Source organism: Cloeon dipterum, chromosome 3 (genome assembly GCF_949628265.1).
Source record: "Cloeon dipterum chromosome 3, ieCloDipt1.1, whole genome shotgun sequence".
In the NCBI taxonomy this organism is placed as follows: domain Eukaryota; kingdom Metazoa; phylum Arthropoda; class Insecta; order Ephemeroptera; family Baetidae; genus Cloeon; species Cloeon dipterum.
The window spans coordinates 29488561-29501220 of NC_088788.1; the positions used below are offsets into that span (position 1 = coordinate 29488561).

Here is a 12660-nt window from a genome sequence, read left to right on the forward strand (position 1 = left end):
TCGTTTGAATAACTCGTACGCTTTGTGCATGTTATGCAGCCTCGTCTATCGGACTATACTCGTGCAAATTGAACTTTTCAGAAACGCGATTGGTATTTACGAATATTTAAAGACAAATAGGTTTCCACCTGATCTTGACATTTACAAAAGTGTGCGGTATTTGTTTCTCGAACTATTGAGGCTCATCTCCCTTATCAGCATATGCGCCAAAGTTACGTCTGAGGTAAGATGCCAACAAACCCATAATTTATGTTTCCCAACACTTAAAATTTACAATCGTGATAATTAGAAAATTATAACATCCCTGAAATTTCAATCAAAAAATAATTTGAAATAAATGCACTCAATAGGAGAAAACATTTTAAGCAAAACAAGATACTTTTTTGAGAAAATTTTACCATCCATTAAAACAAGAAACTTTTAACAGTTTTCACCGACTGCATTAAAAAATTTAAACATATAATTTTATGCACAAATAAATCTGCATTGGCCTCACGTTGCATTGTGCGCGCGCCACTCGTGTAAACCACATTCTCTTTTCCCACGTATAACCAGACCAAGAAAGCTTAACACAAAGATGAGCTTCTGTTGTATATTCCAACACTTCTTGTCGTCATTTGCAATTCCAAGACGCTTACGCGGGGTTCCTTTGTACCCAAAGCCCGTATTTCCATAGTTATGCTTATAATTAGCAGGTGCAAATTTTCCCACTCTTGCCCTGCATTTTAAGCGCTCTTCGCCTTATTCATTACTGCGGGGACAATTCATTTGCGGTTGAAATAGCCTTCGCTTGATGATTTTCCAGTTATATTTAGGCTGCCGCTCCACTCTCTACTTAAATTAGTTTCTCGACTGATGATGAAAGTAATTAGCATATTTTATTTTTAATTAGTACGAAGATGCGACATTTTATTTCCCTACTAGGTTTTATTATGTCTCATATTTTTTGTAGCTCATGCACGAAAGAGAAATTTATTCAGTGTGTCGTGTGTCACGTCTGTGAGTGAAGCACAATAAGGTAAGTTTATTGAGTCACACACATTACACCCAAATAATGGTGTTTTGTCAATTGTGCCGCGCTGTCACCGGTTTGTGTTCTTAATTAGAGCACGTGCAAATGTTCCCACCGCCGTCTGCTCAAAAGTGCGTGTCAGTTAACTCAAGTAGGCCAGTCAGGATGCAGCTTTCGTGCCCATCTTTCGTCCTTAGGCCCATTTTAGTATTTTCGCAAATCTCTGGGACGCTGCCTTTTTCTTTTAGCCCAGATTCAATGGGAAACTATGAAATTGGGAAGAATTACGTCATTTGGTTTGGAAGCGCAGCTTACACCGTGGCTGCTTACATGCGTGATGCTCGTTATATTTTCGGGATGCGGCTGAAGAAACTTGTGTACCCTCCAGCAGATCTCAAAGCTACTGAGATCCTCTCCATTGTTCATGACTCTATTTTCCATTGCTTTCTTTTCTCGGTTTTTGCTACAAGTTTTTTGAAGTTTCCGGTTTTCAGGAAAATTTTTAAATCTTTTAAAGAAATTAGTTGTAATTTAAAGTTGGAGAATCCACGAAAAATCAGGAGATTGGTAATTTTTCTCTTCGTTGCAATAAATTTTCTAGACTTAGCCCAGCAGGTGTACTATCAGTTCATAAAATCTGGGTACCCAAAAGATCCACTCCTAATTCGGATTTTAGCCGCAATTGTTCGCTTCAGCCAAAATTCTGTCGATTTTGAATTCGGCTCAATCAGCTACATCGTTTATAAATACTTCCAACGAATTAATAAGAATGTTTTAAGGCAATCTGGGAAAATGAGCCCTGAAGATGCCAACAATTTACGAAAGAGCTACGGCAACTTAAATTCCATTGTTGACTGTTTGAATCAGATATATGGGCCATGCATCCTTTTTAGTCTCTGTTTGAAGTGCATTGCACTTCAGCTTGATGTTTACTATATACTGATACGCGTTTATAGCTTTTCACACGATCCAAAAAGAAATTTGACAGCAATCTATCAAGCATTCGACAGTTTACGTTGGGCTGTTGTTAATTGCTATCGGGGATTCCTCATTATTTGGCTCGCAAGGAATATCACCCAAGAAGTGAGTATTTTCAAAAATTATTAACATGATGTTTGGTTATTTACTCACACAATACATTTTTTTAGATGATTATTTTAGCGATTTTACTCAGTTGTTGATTTGAACCTTTTAACAAACGGCGAAGGAGGGAAACTGTGCCGCAGAACCTTCCATTCGTGCGGGTTGCACATCCATCTGCTATTTTCTGAAGTAAAAATCTCTAGTTAAGTTAGGAACAGCGCGCAGTGATTTATTGAAATTATATTTTAAGAAGACATGAAAATTTAAAAAAAAAATATGCGGAATAATATTTCTTTTGTCGGGAAATTGCTAAAATAATTAATATCGATATTGGTTTGTTAATCACGAGAAAGAAGATAAAATGTGTTTTACTCAGTAGACTCCCTAAAATTAGATTTTTACCAAATTCACTTTGACTCTAATCCCGTTGAGAAGCGTATGTTTCCAATATTTATATCTTTTTCTGACATAATGTTTTGCCTCTAATCGCAGTTTAAATTGTTGAGTTAAAATTGTTGAAGAAACCATGCTCTAAATTCGGAGATAACACCGCGATAAGAACTTCGACGAAATTCCCCACTAGAATTTGGTTACGCTGAGTTTGTAGTTAATTATTAATCAACTGCTGTAGCATGTATAAACACTGAAGCTTAAGCAGCCTTATCCATCACACATTTGTATAATCGCGCGTGGATTAAAACTTTTCCATTTGCAGCGTGCGCCATTAGTGTGATTGCACTATATGCTGCTCTCTTTTACAAAGTGCTCCATTTGAAAACGGCGTTGAGTGGACCAGCGCACAGGTCGATGCCAAAGCGAACAAAAGTTGCCAGGTGTTTCTGCAGTGTTTTGTTTTTTACACTCGCCCGCTCTCATTACACCGGAGGGCGAGAAACAGAAACACACAAAAATACTTTGCTCTCACCCGAGATGGAGACGAACGCCGCAGTTGCGATGCTGCAACCGGTGCTCCTGTGCTCTCGCGCCACTTTAGTTTTGCCCCTTGGCGACCGCGACAGTCTCTTCCGAGCGTTCAGCCTCGTTTTCCTCATATTGGCTGCCGCGGACACAATCTATAACCTTATAATGCTGTCCATTCGATTGCTGGACAAACCCGAAGAAATCGGGGGCGAATCTTTGCTCCTTTTTATTAGCGACAGCCTCTTTTCCGCGTATATATTTAACACGATTTTCATAATTTTTTTCTCCCTGCCAAAGTTCCGGGAAATTCTTAATTCTTTTCAGACAGCCAAATTCCACGCAGATATTTTGGAAATCAATCGAATTCGTTTGAAAATTGCATGTTTCGTAGTTTTCATGCAATCAATAATTGCTTTGGTCAATATTTTGTACTACTTAGACATTCCAGAGTATCAGGGCAGTTCCATTTTCATAATATGCAAATTCGTGTTCACAATTTTGTACGAAACTGGACAGGTATCGGTCGACTTGCAAATTTGGTGCCTTTTGATCGTGATTAAACAGTTCTTTGCCGCCGTGAACTCGAGTGTGGTGCAAGACCAGAGTGAGTCGAACCTGGACAGATGTCGCCAGTGCGTAGTGTATCTTCACCAAGCGTGTGAACACACCGAGGAAGTACTTAGTTTAGCCGTATTTATTAACATCACGATGCACATTTTTTACGCGCAGTGGGCATTTTTGCACATGATATTTTACATCTGCGAAACTCTCTTTTGGAACGATGTGGTAACTGAATTTTATTTTTTTGATGCGATGAGCTTTTTAGTGGATTTTTCGCGAATCATCTTACATTTCTGGTCAGCCATGGGTGTCCTTAATGAGGTAATTTAAAACTTTGACATTTTCTAATCGGGAAATTAAATTGCACATTTGTTTAAATGCTACTGTGTCAAATACATCAAACCTATTATCAGCATGCTCTTTATGAGAATTGAGCTTTAGAAATTTTTTACATGATATTTCGATCGTAAGAAAAAAATCAACTTTCAATTAATTTAATTTCAAAGTAATGTGAGTTGGTAAGGATTTCGAAGAGTTTCATTTGTCCAATCGTTAAATCAATACATATGTATATGACGTAGAGGTCCCCTGCATGCATTTTGATTAACACATTACGTGAAAGATTTGAAACAGGTATACAATTAATTAATAACTTTATTTTCACTGAATCATATACCAGCCCATTAGCTCGTATTGTTAAGGTATTCCTATGGAGTTTCAAATGTTAACGGCAATGGGAGATATTTGAGCATTTCTGTGATCTATCGGCTGCCCCATGTCAGAGATGGCAAAACGAGGTTAATTTATAGTTATTCGAAATGCTTTAATGGTTCAACAACGGTCTTAGGGACGCACCGGCGCCGACCCGCCACTTACTGGTTAAAAAAACTAATGAAAGGCAGAAAAGTGAAAAGGGCAAAATTTATATGCGAACAATAACGACATCAAATCAAAACATTGCCTAGTCGTACACGGCCTAAATGCTGCAACTCATTCACAAACACGCTATAAAATTATCTCCACAGATGAATTTTTAGTTCCGACGGGAATAACGATTCTATACACAGAAAGGAAAAACCAGATGATATTTATTTAGTTCCTTGAGAACAAATTTTCACTCGAGGTTGGTTTCATTCTTCATTCTGTTGCACTTAAAAATGATATGTATTATATTTATAATTAATTTTTGAATAATTACATTGAAAAGCATGCCTCCTGATGATTCCTTGTCAACCTCAGCCGATTTAACCTCTAAACAGAATTTTCAATCAACTAACTGTCACACAAAATTTAATTTCGCTTCAAAATAATATGTTTATAAATACCAAACAGTCTAGTTTCGCGTTTTGAGCGTGACAAAGGGATCCAATTTCATAAATTGAACACCCAATTCAATTAGCGACCTTCCAATTCACATTCATCAACAGTCTATCCTGATGAAATGGGGCCTAGTCTGCTTGCTCTCTTTGCGCCAATTCTTCTCCTTCTAAAATATACTTGTTCATTTTCTTTCAATTTAAATATTGGAAATGATTGGGTTAAGAAGGAAAAATCAGTTGTTATTAATCGCAAATGCACTGTTTTTTATATTTGCAGTTTCATGTCACACTTAAATCATATGGTCGGTCAAATTTCCAAGCATTATGTCAATGGCATAGTAAACGCGGATATAATAATAATGAGTTTAACAGAGATATTCTTTTTCGTTCACATCTACTCTATGTATCTATTATCTTTCAAAATGGCTGATAAAATTCTGGAGTTAATCATTACACTCCATCGTGTGGATTCAATTCTTAAAAACGGCTATAAAAAAAGCATTTCTAAATTCCAATTAGTTCTCATTCCCCTTCCGATTCTATTAAGTCAAACTATTTTCATTTTAGGCGTGGTGAAAAATCTTTATGAAGGCGTTTACGTTGCTTACATCTGTAGAATTTTAACCGCTTTTTGCATATTTAAGCTGCTCATAGCCCGCAGTTCTTTTATTGTGCTTGCCTGGTTGACTATTTGCGCGATTTTTGTTTTGCAAAGAAACGCAAATGAATGCCTTCGTAAATTACCCTCACCAATCAGTTATTATCAGATCAAGCTAATAGATATACTAAGGGAAACGCACAGGCAGTTGAATCATTGCACTGCTCTTTACGAGAGCACTTTTGGTCTTTTGATCCTTTGTACCTTGATACATTACGCAGCATATACACAGCATGACATTTATTCAGTGCTACGTGAATTGCTCAAGCTTTTCATTCAAAGCGATGAGCAGACATTTTGTTTAGGTAAACTGTTTGAGCATTTGAGGTGGCTATTCTCAACGCTTTGCGAGTTGATTGCCTTCTTCCACTTACTGGAAAAAGTTCAAAATGAGGTGAGGCGAATATTTTATGTCGACAAAATAAAAATGACCAACCGCTTGCTTATCATTGGCATTCATATTCCAATTTTCACTCGACATTAAAATTGCTGTATTTTCCTTTTCCCAGCCAGTATGCGTCATGACTTCACTGCTTGAACACTTTTATTCTCTATTTAATCCGCACGTACTTCTAATTTCCAAAATTTTCTTTGTGTTCCCTTTTACAAGAAAAAAAGGAAACTCTTACGCACTTTCTAAAACTCTCTGGCTTATAAGCATTTTTTACACAGTAATTGTAACGAAAGGTGTCTTCATTTATTCACTCTACAGATTTTTCAAATACTACAAAAAACACCTTGTCATGCAAGTAACCGTTTTGCTCGCAGATGTTTTTATAATGTTCGCCAATACGTCTTTGCTTGCATTTTTAATTCGCTGTCCAGACACAATTGCCAAATCATTACATTTTATGTTTACCAAAAACAAGTATATCAACGCAAAAGTTTCAAAATTATTTTCCTGTTTTTATTGTCTTACTTTACTAGCATTTTACATTGCTTGGTCTCTAATTCATGTTTTTAGATATTCCAAAAAACTCAAGGCAACGATTTTGTACCTTCCAAAAGAGCTTTCACTGTTGGTATATGAAGCGCATTTGGTTTATTTACTAAGCTTTATTGAAAATGCAATTAAATCTGTGAACCACCAATTAGAAAATTTCAGCGACAAAACTAGATTCATGAAAAGATTAAATTTCCTGCGCGTTTCTCATAGAAATCTTATCACCGTTCTAGAGAACGTGCAAAATTTATACACTCCCACCATGCTCTTTTTTCTGCTCAATACATTCACCTTCATGCACAGCTCCATTTTCCAAATTGTGTTGAGTGTTTATGAAAATTTATTTTTCTGGAAAGAAATGAGATTCTTCCATTATTACAACTTCATGTGGACTGTGTTCAACCTGGTCAGAGTTTACGTGTTTGTGAAAAAGTGTGATGGTGCCGTTACAGAGGTAACATATTTCAACTATATTATTGCCTTGTTTAGTTAGCATTGATTTGTATGTGATCCTAAAATATTTGAAAAAATTGGTTTTGATTGTTGTAAAAGTTAGCCGTATAATTCGTATAATTTGCATTGCATAAATATTTATGATTGCGTCATAACGAATTCCTGAACGCACTCTTATCAAAAAGAAATAGGAAATTTTGGCTTTGGCACATGAAACTCACAACATTACTCGAAACAAGAACAATTCGGTTAATACAACCACTGAAATATTTATAACTGAACTGGCATGTCAAACGGGACACATTCATTTTCGTCTAATGGAGATTATATTCTAAAAAAAAGAATGAGCTTCGAGACAGCATGCAAATGTATGAATCGAACTTTGCGTGTCTGACTCATTGCCACCATTCAAGTGTGTAAGCTCAACGAATAGGCCATGTTGTATTAACTTAAGTCATATTCCTTCAGGCGACTAGTAGCATAATGGATTTCACGCTGCAAAAATTTCTTATGCCGCCATTGTTGTTGATTGATGCAACCTTCACAAATTACTATTCGGTAAAAATTAACACTGACGGTGTTTCCGTTAAAAATTTAAAATCCTCACGGGTTGCTTTATCCGGTATTGTTTACCTCCTGGTAGTTTGTGTGTATTCTTATAAAACTCAAAGCAGATTTCAACTCTTTGAACAAGCAATTGACGCACCAAACATGATGCTGCTCAGCTTAAATATAATTTTCATAATTGAATTAATCTATTGTTTAAAGATTGCTTTTCATTTTCACGAAATACCTAAGGACATAATTGATCGATTAATTTTATTCAAGAGACTATCTACTCACTGTAAAAAAAAATTTAAGATTAGCTTGAAAAATGTTGTCGTAACATACATTCCTTTAATAATTTCTCATTCGCTCTTTTTTTACGGCATACTAGAATTTATTTTTGAGAATCCGCTATACTTGCTGACAACAGCTTCATTACATCTGATAAGATCATCTTTCTTTGTATTAGCAATTGCTGTAATCCGACTAATTTTTTTCTCTCTTCGCTATTCGAATAAGATAATCAGATTTTTATTAGCAACATGCTCAGACTCTAAAACAGTAGAGCTTTGGAGGTTGCATCACTGTCTTCTGTTAAAATGTGCTGAAAATGTGGATGCGCTTTTCAAAATTTTGATTCTCTGCCACTTGTCTTATAACTATGTGTCGATTCAGTTTGATGCTTTTGAAATTATTAAAAACTGTTATGAATTCGACGCTGGAAGATGCTTAAGTTCGTCTTATAATTTAACCCGAATACGGTGGATGGCCTCTCACTTAATGGAAACTGCAGTAATTTTTATCACGTGTACGCAAGTCACCAATGAGGTGAGTTATCTAAATATATGTAATCATTCCATACTTTACTTATGCACTTTACGGTGCGCGTGCTGATTTTTTTCCTTAACGTCTGGGCGACCCGCGGAAGTTGCGCGCCTCCGAAAGGTACCCAGAGGGTGGATTACGACGACACAACCTTGAGAGAAAATGGCAGCGCTGGGTATAAGGATAAAATTGTACATTGTTTCAAGGTCAAACTAAAAAAACATTGCTGTAATCTGCCCCCAAGTGCTGAAAAGGGGAAATCTGTGGGTCCCATAGGGGCCCCGCAGTAACCCAGATTTTAGTCGAATGTGCCGACTAGCCACTTTTGAGCTAGGTATAGAATGGAGATCATTGTGAGATTTTTAGAATTTCAAATCACGTGGTTTGACCTGTGGTGGAATATTGCGTTTTATTGAAAACTTTAAACTTCCAGCCGCCATATCTCGCGATTGGAAAAATAAATCAAAGTATCGAAACAAGTAAAAAATGGTTATAGTTCTTTTAACGCATTACAACCACTGAAATATTTATAACTGAACTTTTTGACACGTCAAATGTGACATATTAATTTTCCTCTAATGGATATTATATTTTAAAAAAAGATTGAGCTTTGAGATAGCAAGTAAATGTATGAATCGAGCGTTGCGTGTCTGACTCATTGCCATCATTCAAGTGTGTTAAGCTCAAAGAATAGGCCATGTTGTATTAACTTAAGTCATTCCTTCAAGCAGCTAGAAGCAATGGATTTCACGCTGCAAAAATTTCTTATGCCGCCATTGTTGATGTTTGATGCATCCTGTACAAATTACTATTCGGCAAAAATTGACACTGAGGGTGTTTCCGTCGAAAAAATTAAATATTCACAGGTTGCTATATCCGGTATTGTTTACCTCATGTTAGCTTTTGTGTATTCTTATAAAACTCAAAGCCAATTTCAACTCTTTGAAAAAGCAATTGACGCACCAAACATGATGCTGCTCAGCTTAAATATCATTTTCATAATTGAATTAATCTATAGTTTAAAGATTGCTTATAATTTTCACGAAACTCCTAAAGACATAATTGATCGATTAATTTTATTCAAGAGACTTTTTTCTCACGGTCGAAAAAAATTTAAGATTAGCTTGAAAGATTTTGTCGTAACATATATTCCTTTGATAATTTCTCTTTCGCTCTTTTATTACGGAATGATAGAATTAATGATTGATGAGGATCCACTATACTTACTGACAGCAGCTTCATTACACCTGATAAGATCATCTTTCTTTGCATTAGCAATTGCGGTAATCCGACTAATTTTTTTTTCTCTTCGCTTTTCAAATAAGATAATCAGATATTTATTAACATCATGCTCAGACTCTAAAACAGTGGAGCTTTGGAGGTCGCATCACTGTCTTCTGTTAAAATGTGCTGAAAATTCCGATGCGCTTTTTAATATGCTGATTCTCTGCCACTTGTCTTATTACTATATGTCGATGCAGTTTGATGCTTTTGAAATGATTAAAAACTGTTATGAATTCGACACCGGAAGATGCTTAATTTCGTCTTATAATTTAACCCGAATACGTTGGATGGCCTCTCACTTAATGGAAACTGCAGTAATTTTTATCACGTGTACGCAAGTCACCAATGAGGTGAGTTATCTAAATATATGTAATCAATGCAATCATTCCTTATTTTCCTTATTTTTTCCATACTTTATTTATAATACGGTGCGCGTGCTGATTTTTTTCCTTAGCATCTAGGCGACCCGCGGAGGTTGCGTGCCTCCGAAAGGTACCCAGAGGGTGGATTACGGCGTCACAACCTTGAGAGAAAATTGCAACGCTGGGTATAAGGATAGCATTGTAAATTGTTTCAAGGTCAAACTAAAAACAGTGCCGTAATCTGCCCCCAAGTGCTGAAAAGAGGAAACCCGTGGGACCCATAGGGGCCCCGCAGTAACCCAGATTTTAGTCGAATGTGCCGACTAGCCACATCTGAGCTAGGTTTAGCATGAAGATCATTGTGAGATTTTTAGAATTTCAAATCACGTGGTTTGGCCTGTGGTGGAATTTTGGGTTTTTTGATTCAAAAACTTTCAACTTCTGGCCGCGATTAGGAAATAAATCTAAATATTGAAACAAGAAAAATCGGTCATAGTTCTTTTAACGCAACACAACCACTGCAATATTGATAACTGAACTTTTTACACGTCAAATGTGACATATTAATTTTCCTTTAATGGATATTATATTTAAAAAAAAAAACAAGATTGAGCTTTGAGATAGCATGTGAATTTATGAATCGAGCTTTTGCGTGTCTAACTCATTGTCATCATTCAATTGTGTAAGCTCAAAGAATAGGCCATGTTGTATTAACTTGAAGTCAGTTCTTCAAGCAGCTAGAAGCAATGGATTTCTCACTTCAAAAATTTCTTATGCTCCCATTGTTGATTTTTTATGCATCTTGTACAAATTACTATTCGGTAAAAATTAATACTGACAATGTTTCCTTCGAAAATTTAAAATCCTCACGGGTTGCTTTATCCGGTATTGTGTACCTACTGTTTGCTTTTGTTTTTACTTATAAAACTCAAAGCCAATTTCAACTCTTTGAAAAAGCAATTGACGCACCAAACATGATGCGGCTCAGCTTAAATATCATTTTCATAATTGAATTAATCTATAGTTTAAAGATTGCTTTTCATTTTCACGAAATACCTAAGGACATAATTGATCGATTAATTTTATTCAAGAGATTATCTACTCACTGTCGAAAAAAATTTAAGATTAGCTTGAAAGATGTTGTCGTAACATACATTCCTTTAATAATTTCTCATTCGCTCTTTTACTATGGCATTATAGAACTAATGATTGATGAGGATCCACTATACTTACTGACAACATCTTCATTACATCTGATAAGTTCGTCTTTCTTTGTATTAGCCATTGCGGTAATCCGACTAATTTTTTTTTCTCTTCGCTTTTCAAATAAGATAATTAGATATTTACTAACATCATGCTCAGACTTTAAAACAGTGGAACTTTGGAGGAGGCATCACTCTCTTCTATTAAAATGTGCTGAAAATGCCGATTCGCTTTTCGAAATGCTGATTCTCTGCCACTTGGCTTATTACTATATGTCGATGCATTTTGATGCTTTTGAAATTATTAAAAACTGTTATGAATTCGACGCCGGAAGATGTTTAATTTCCTCTTATAATTTAACTCGAATACGGTGGATGGCCTCTCACTTAATGGAAACTGCAGTAATTTTTATCTCGTGTACGCAAGTCACCAATGAGGTGAGTGTTCTAAACATATGTAATCAATGCAATCATTTATTCTAATTACATCAGGATAAATTTTGGTGGCGAAAGATCAGATGTGATATAGGACTCCTCATTTACACGTCGGTTTTGGCAACGAATTTTTGAAAATATCTCTGAAACAGCCAAGTTATGCGGGTTTAAATTCTGGAAAAAAGTTTTTGTTACTCTCCCATATAAATAGCATTAAAAGCAAGAATTATTCGAGATATTCAACTTTCGCTCGGTATTTTTCGTTTTTTATTCTTTTACTGTCACAAAATGGAATTATAAATTAAAAGAAATCGAGTCGGTGGGTCCTATTGAAAAATTAAAAAAAAAAAACTATCGATTTTAGAGCGATTTACGACTCAGCCAGAAAGCGGAGGGAGGGTGAATTACGGTTTCAATTGTCTTATAAATCGACGGATTTAAAGTCAGAAAGAGGTCTTAAATTAATGGTCTTGCCGATCGCTACAACCTGATGACCTTTTTCATGGTACCGCACCCTGAGATCGGTCCCAGAGTAACTTTCGCGATTTTTCCAAAGCCGCGACTCCAACATTTTTCGTTAAAAAACCTCTCACCAAACCTGAAGCACAAAAAGCACTTGTTTAGTTAGCATTAATATGTGTGTGCGCTCTTAAAATGTTCGAAAAAATGGTTTTTATTGTTGTAAAATTAAGCCTTATAATTAGCATTGCATGGATATTCATGAACGAACTATTATCAAAAAGAAAAATAAATAGGTAATTTTAGCTGGTATACTCTGCACAACATGACACACACGACAGTTCTCGAAACAAGTAAAAATCGGCTATAGTTCTTTAAATGCAACGCAACCACTGAAATATTTTTATAACTGTACTTTTTGGCTTGTCAAATGTGACACACTAATTTTCCTCTAATGGGATATTAATGAGATTATATTCTAAAAAAAATAAAGATTGAGCTTTGAGATATCATATAAATGAATGAATCGAGCTTTAAGTTTCTGACCCATTTCCACTACTCAAGTGTGTTAGCTCGAAGGGTAGCCCATGTTGTATC

General features: G+C 35.8%; 1 long non-coding RNA gene across 1 annotated transcript in view; it reads left to right on the forward strand.

The window, feature by feature from the left end:
• The first annotated feature begins 1894 nt into the window (after positions 1 to 1894).
• The window catches only part of LOC135939933 (uncharacterized), a 28351-nt gene continuing 17585 nt past the window's right edge, over positions 1895 to 12660 (forward strand). Inside the window, exon 1 of the long non-coding RNA XR_010574798.1 lies at positions 1895 to 2095. This is a non-coding gene — a long non-coding RNA (uncharacterized LOC135939933). The remainder of the gene's footprint in view (positions 2096 to 12660) is intronic.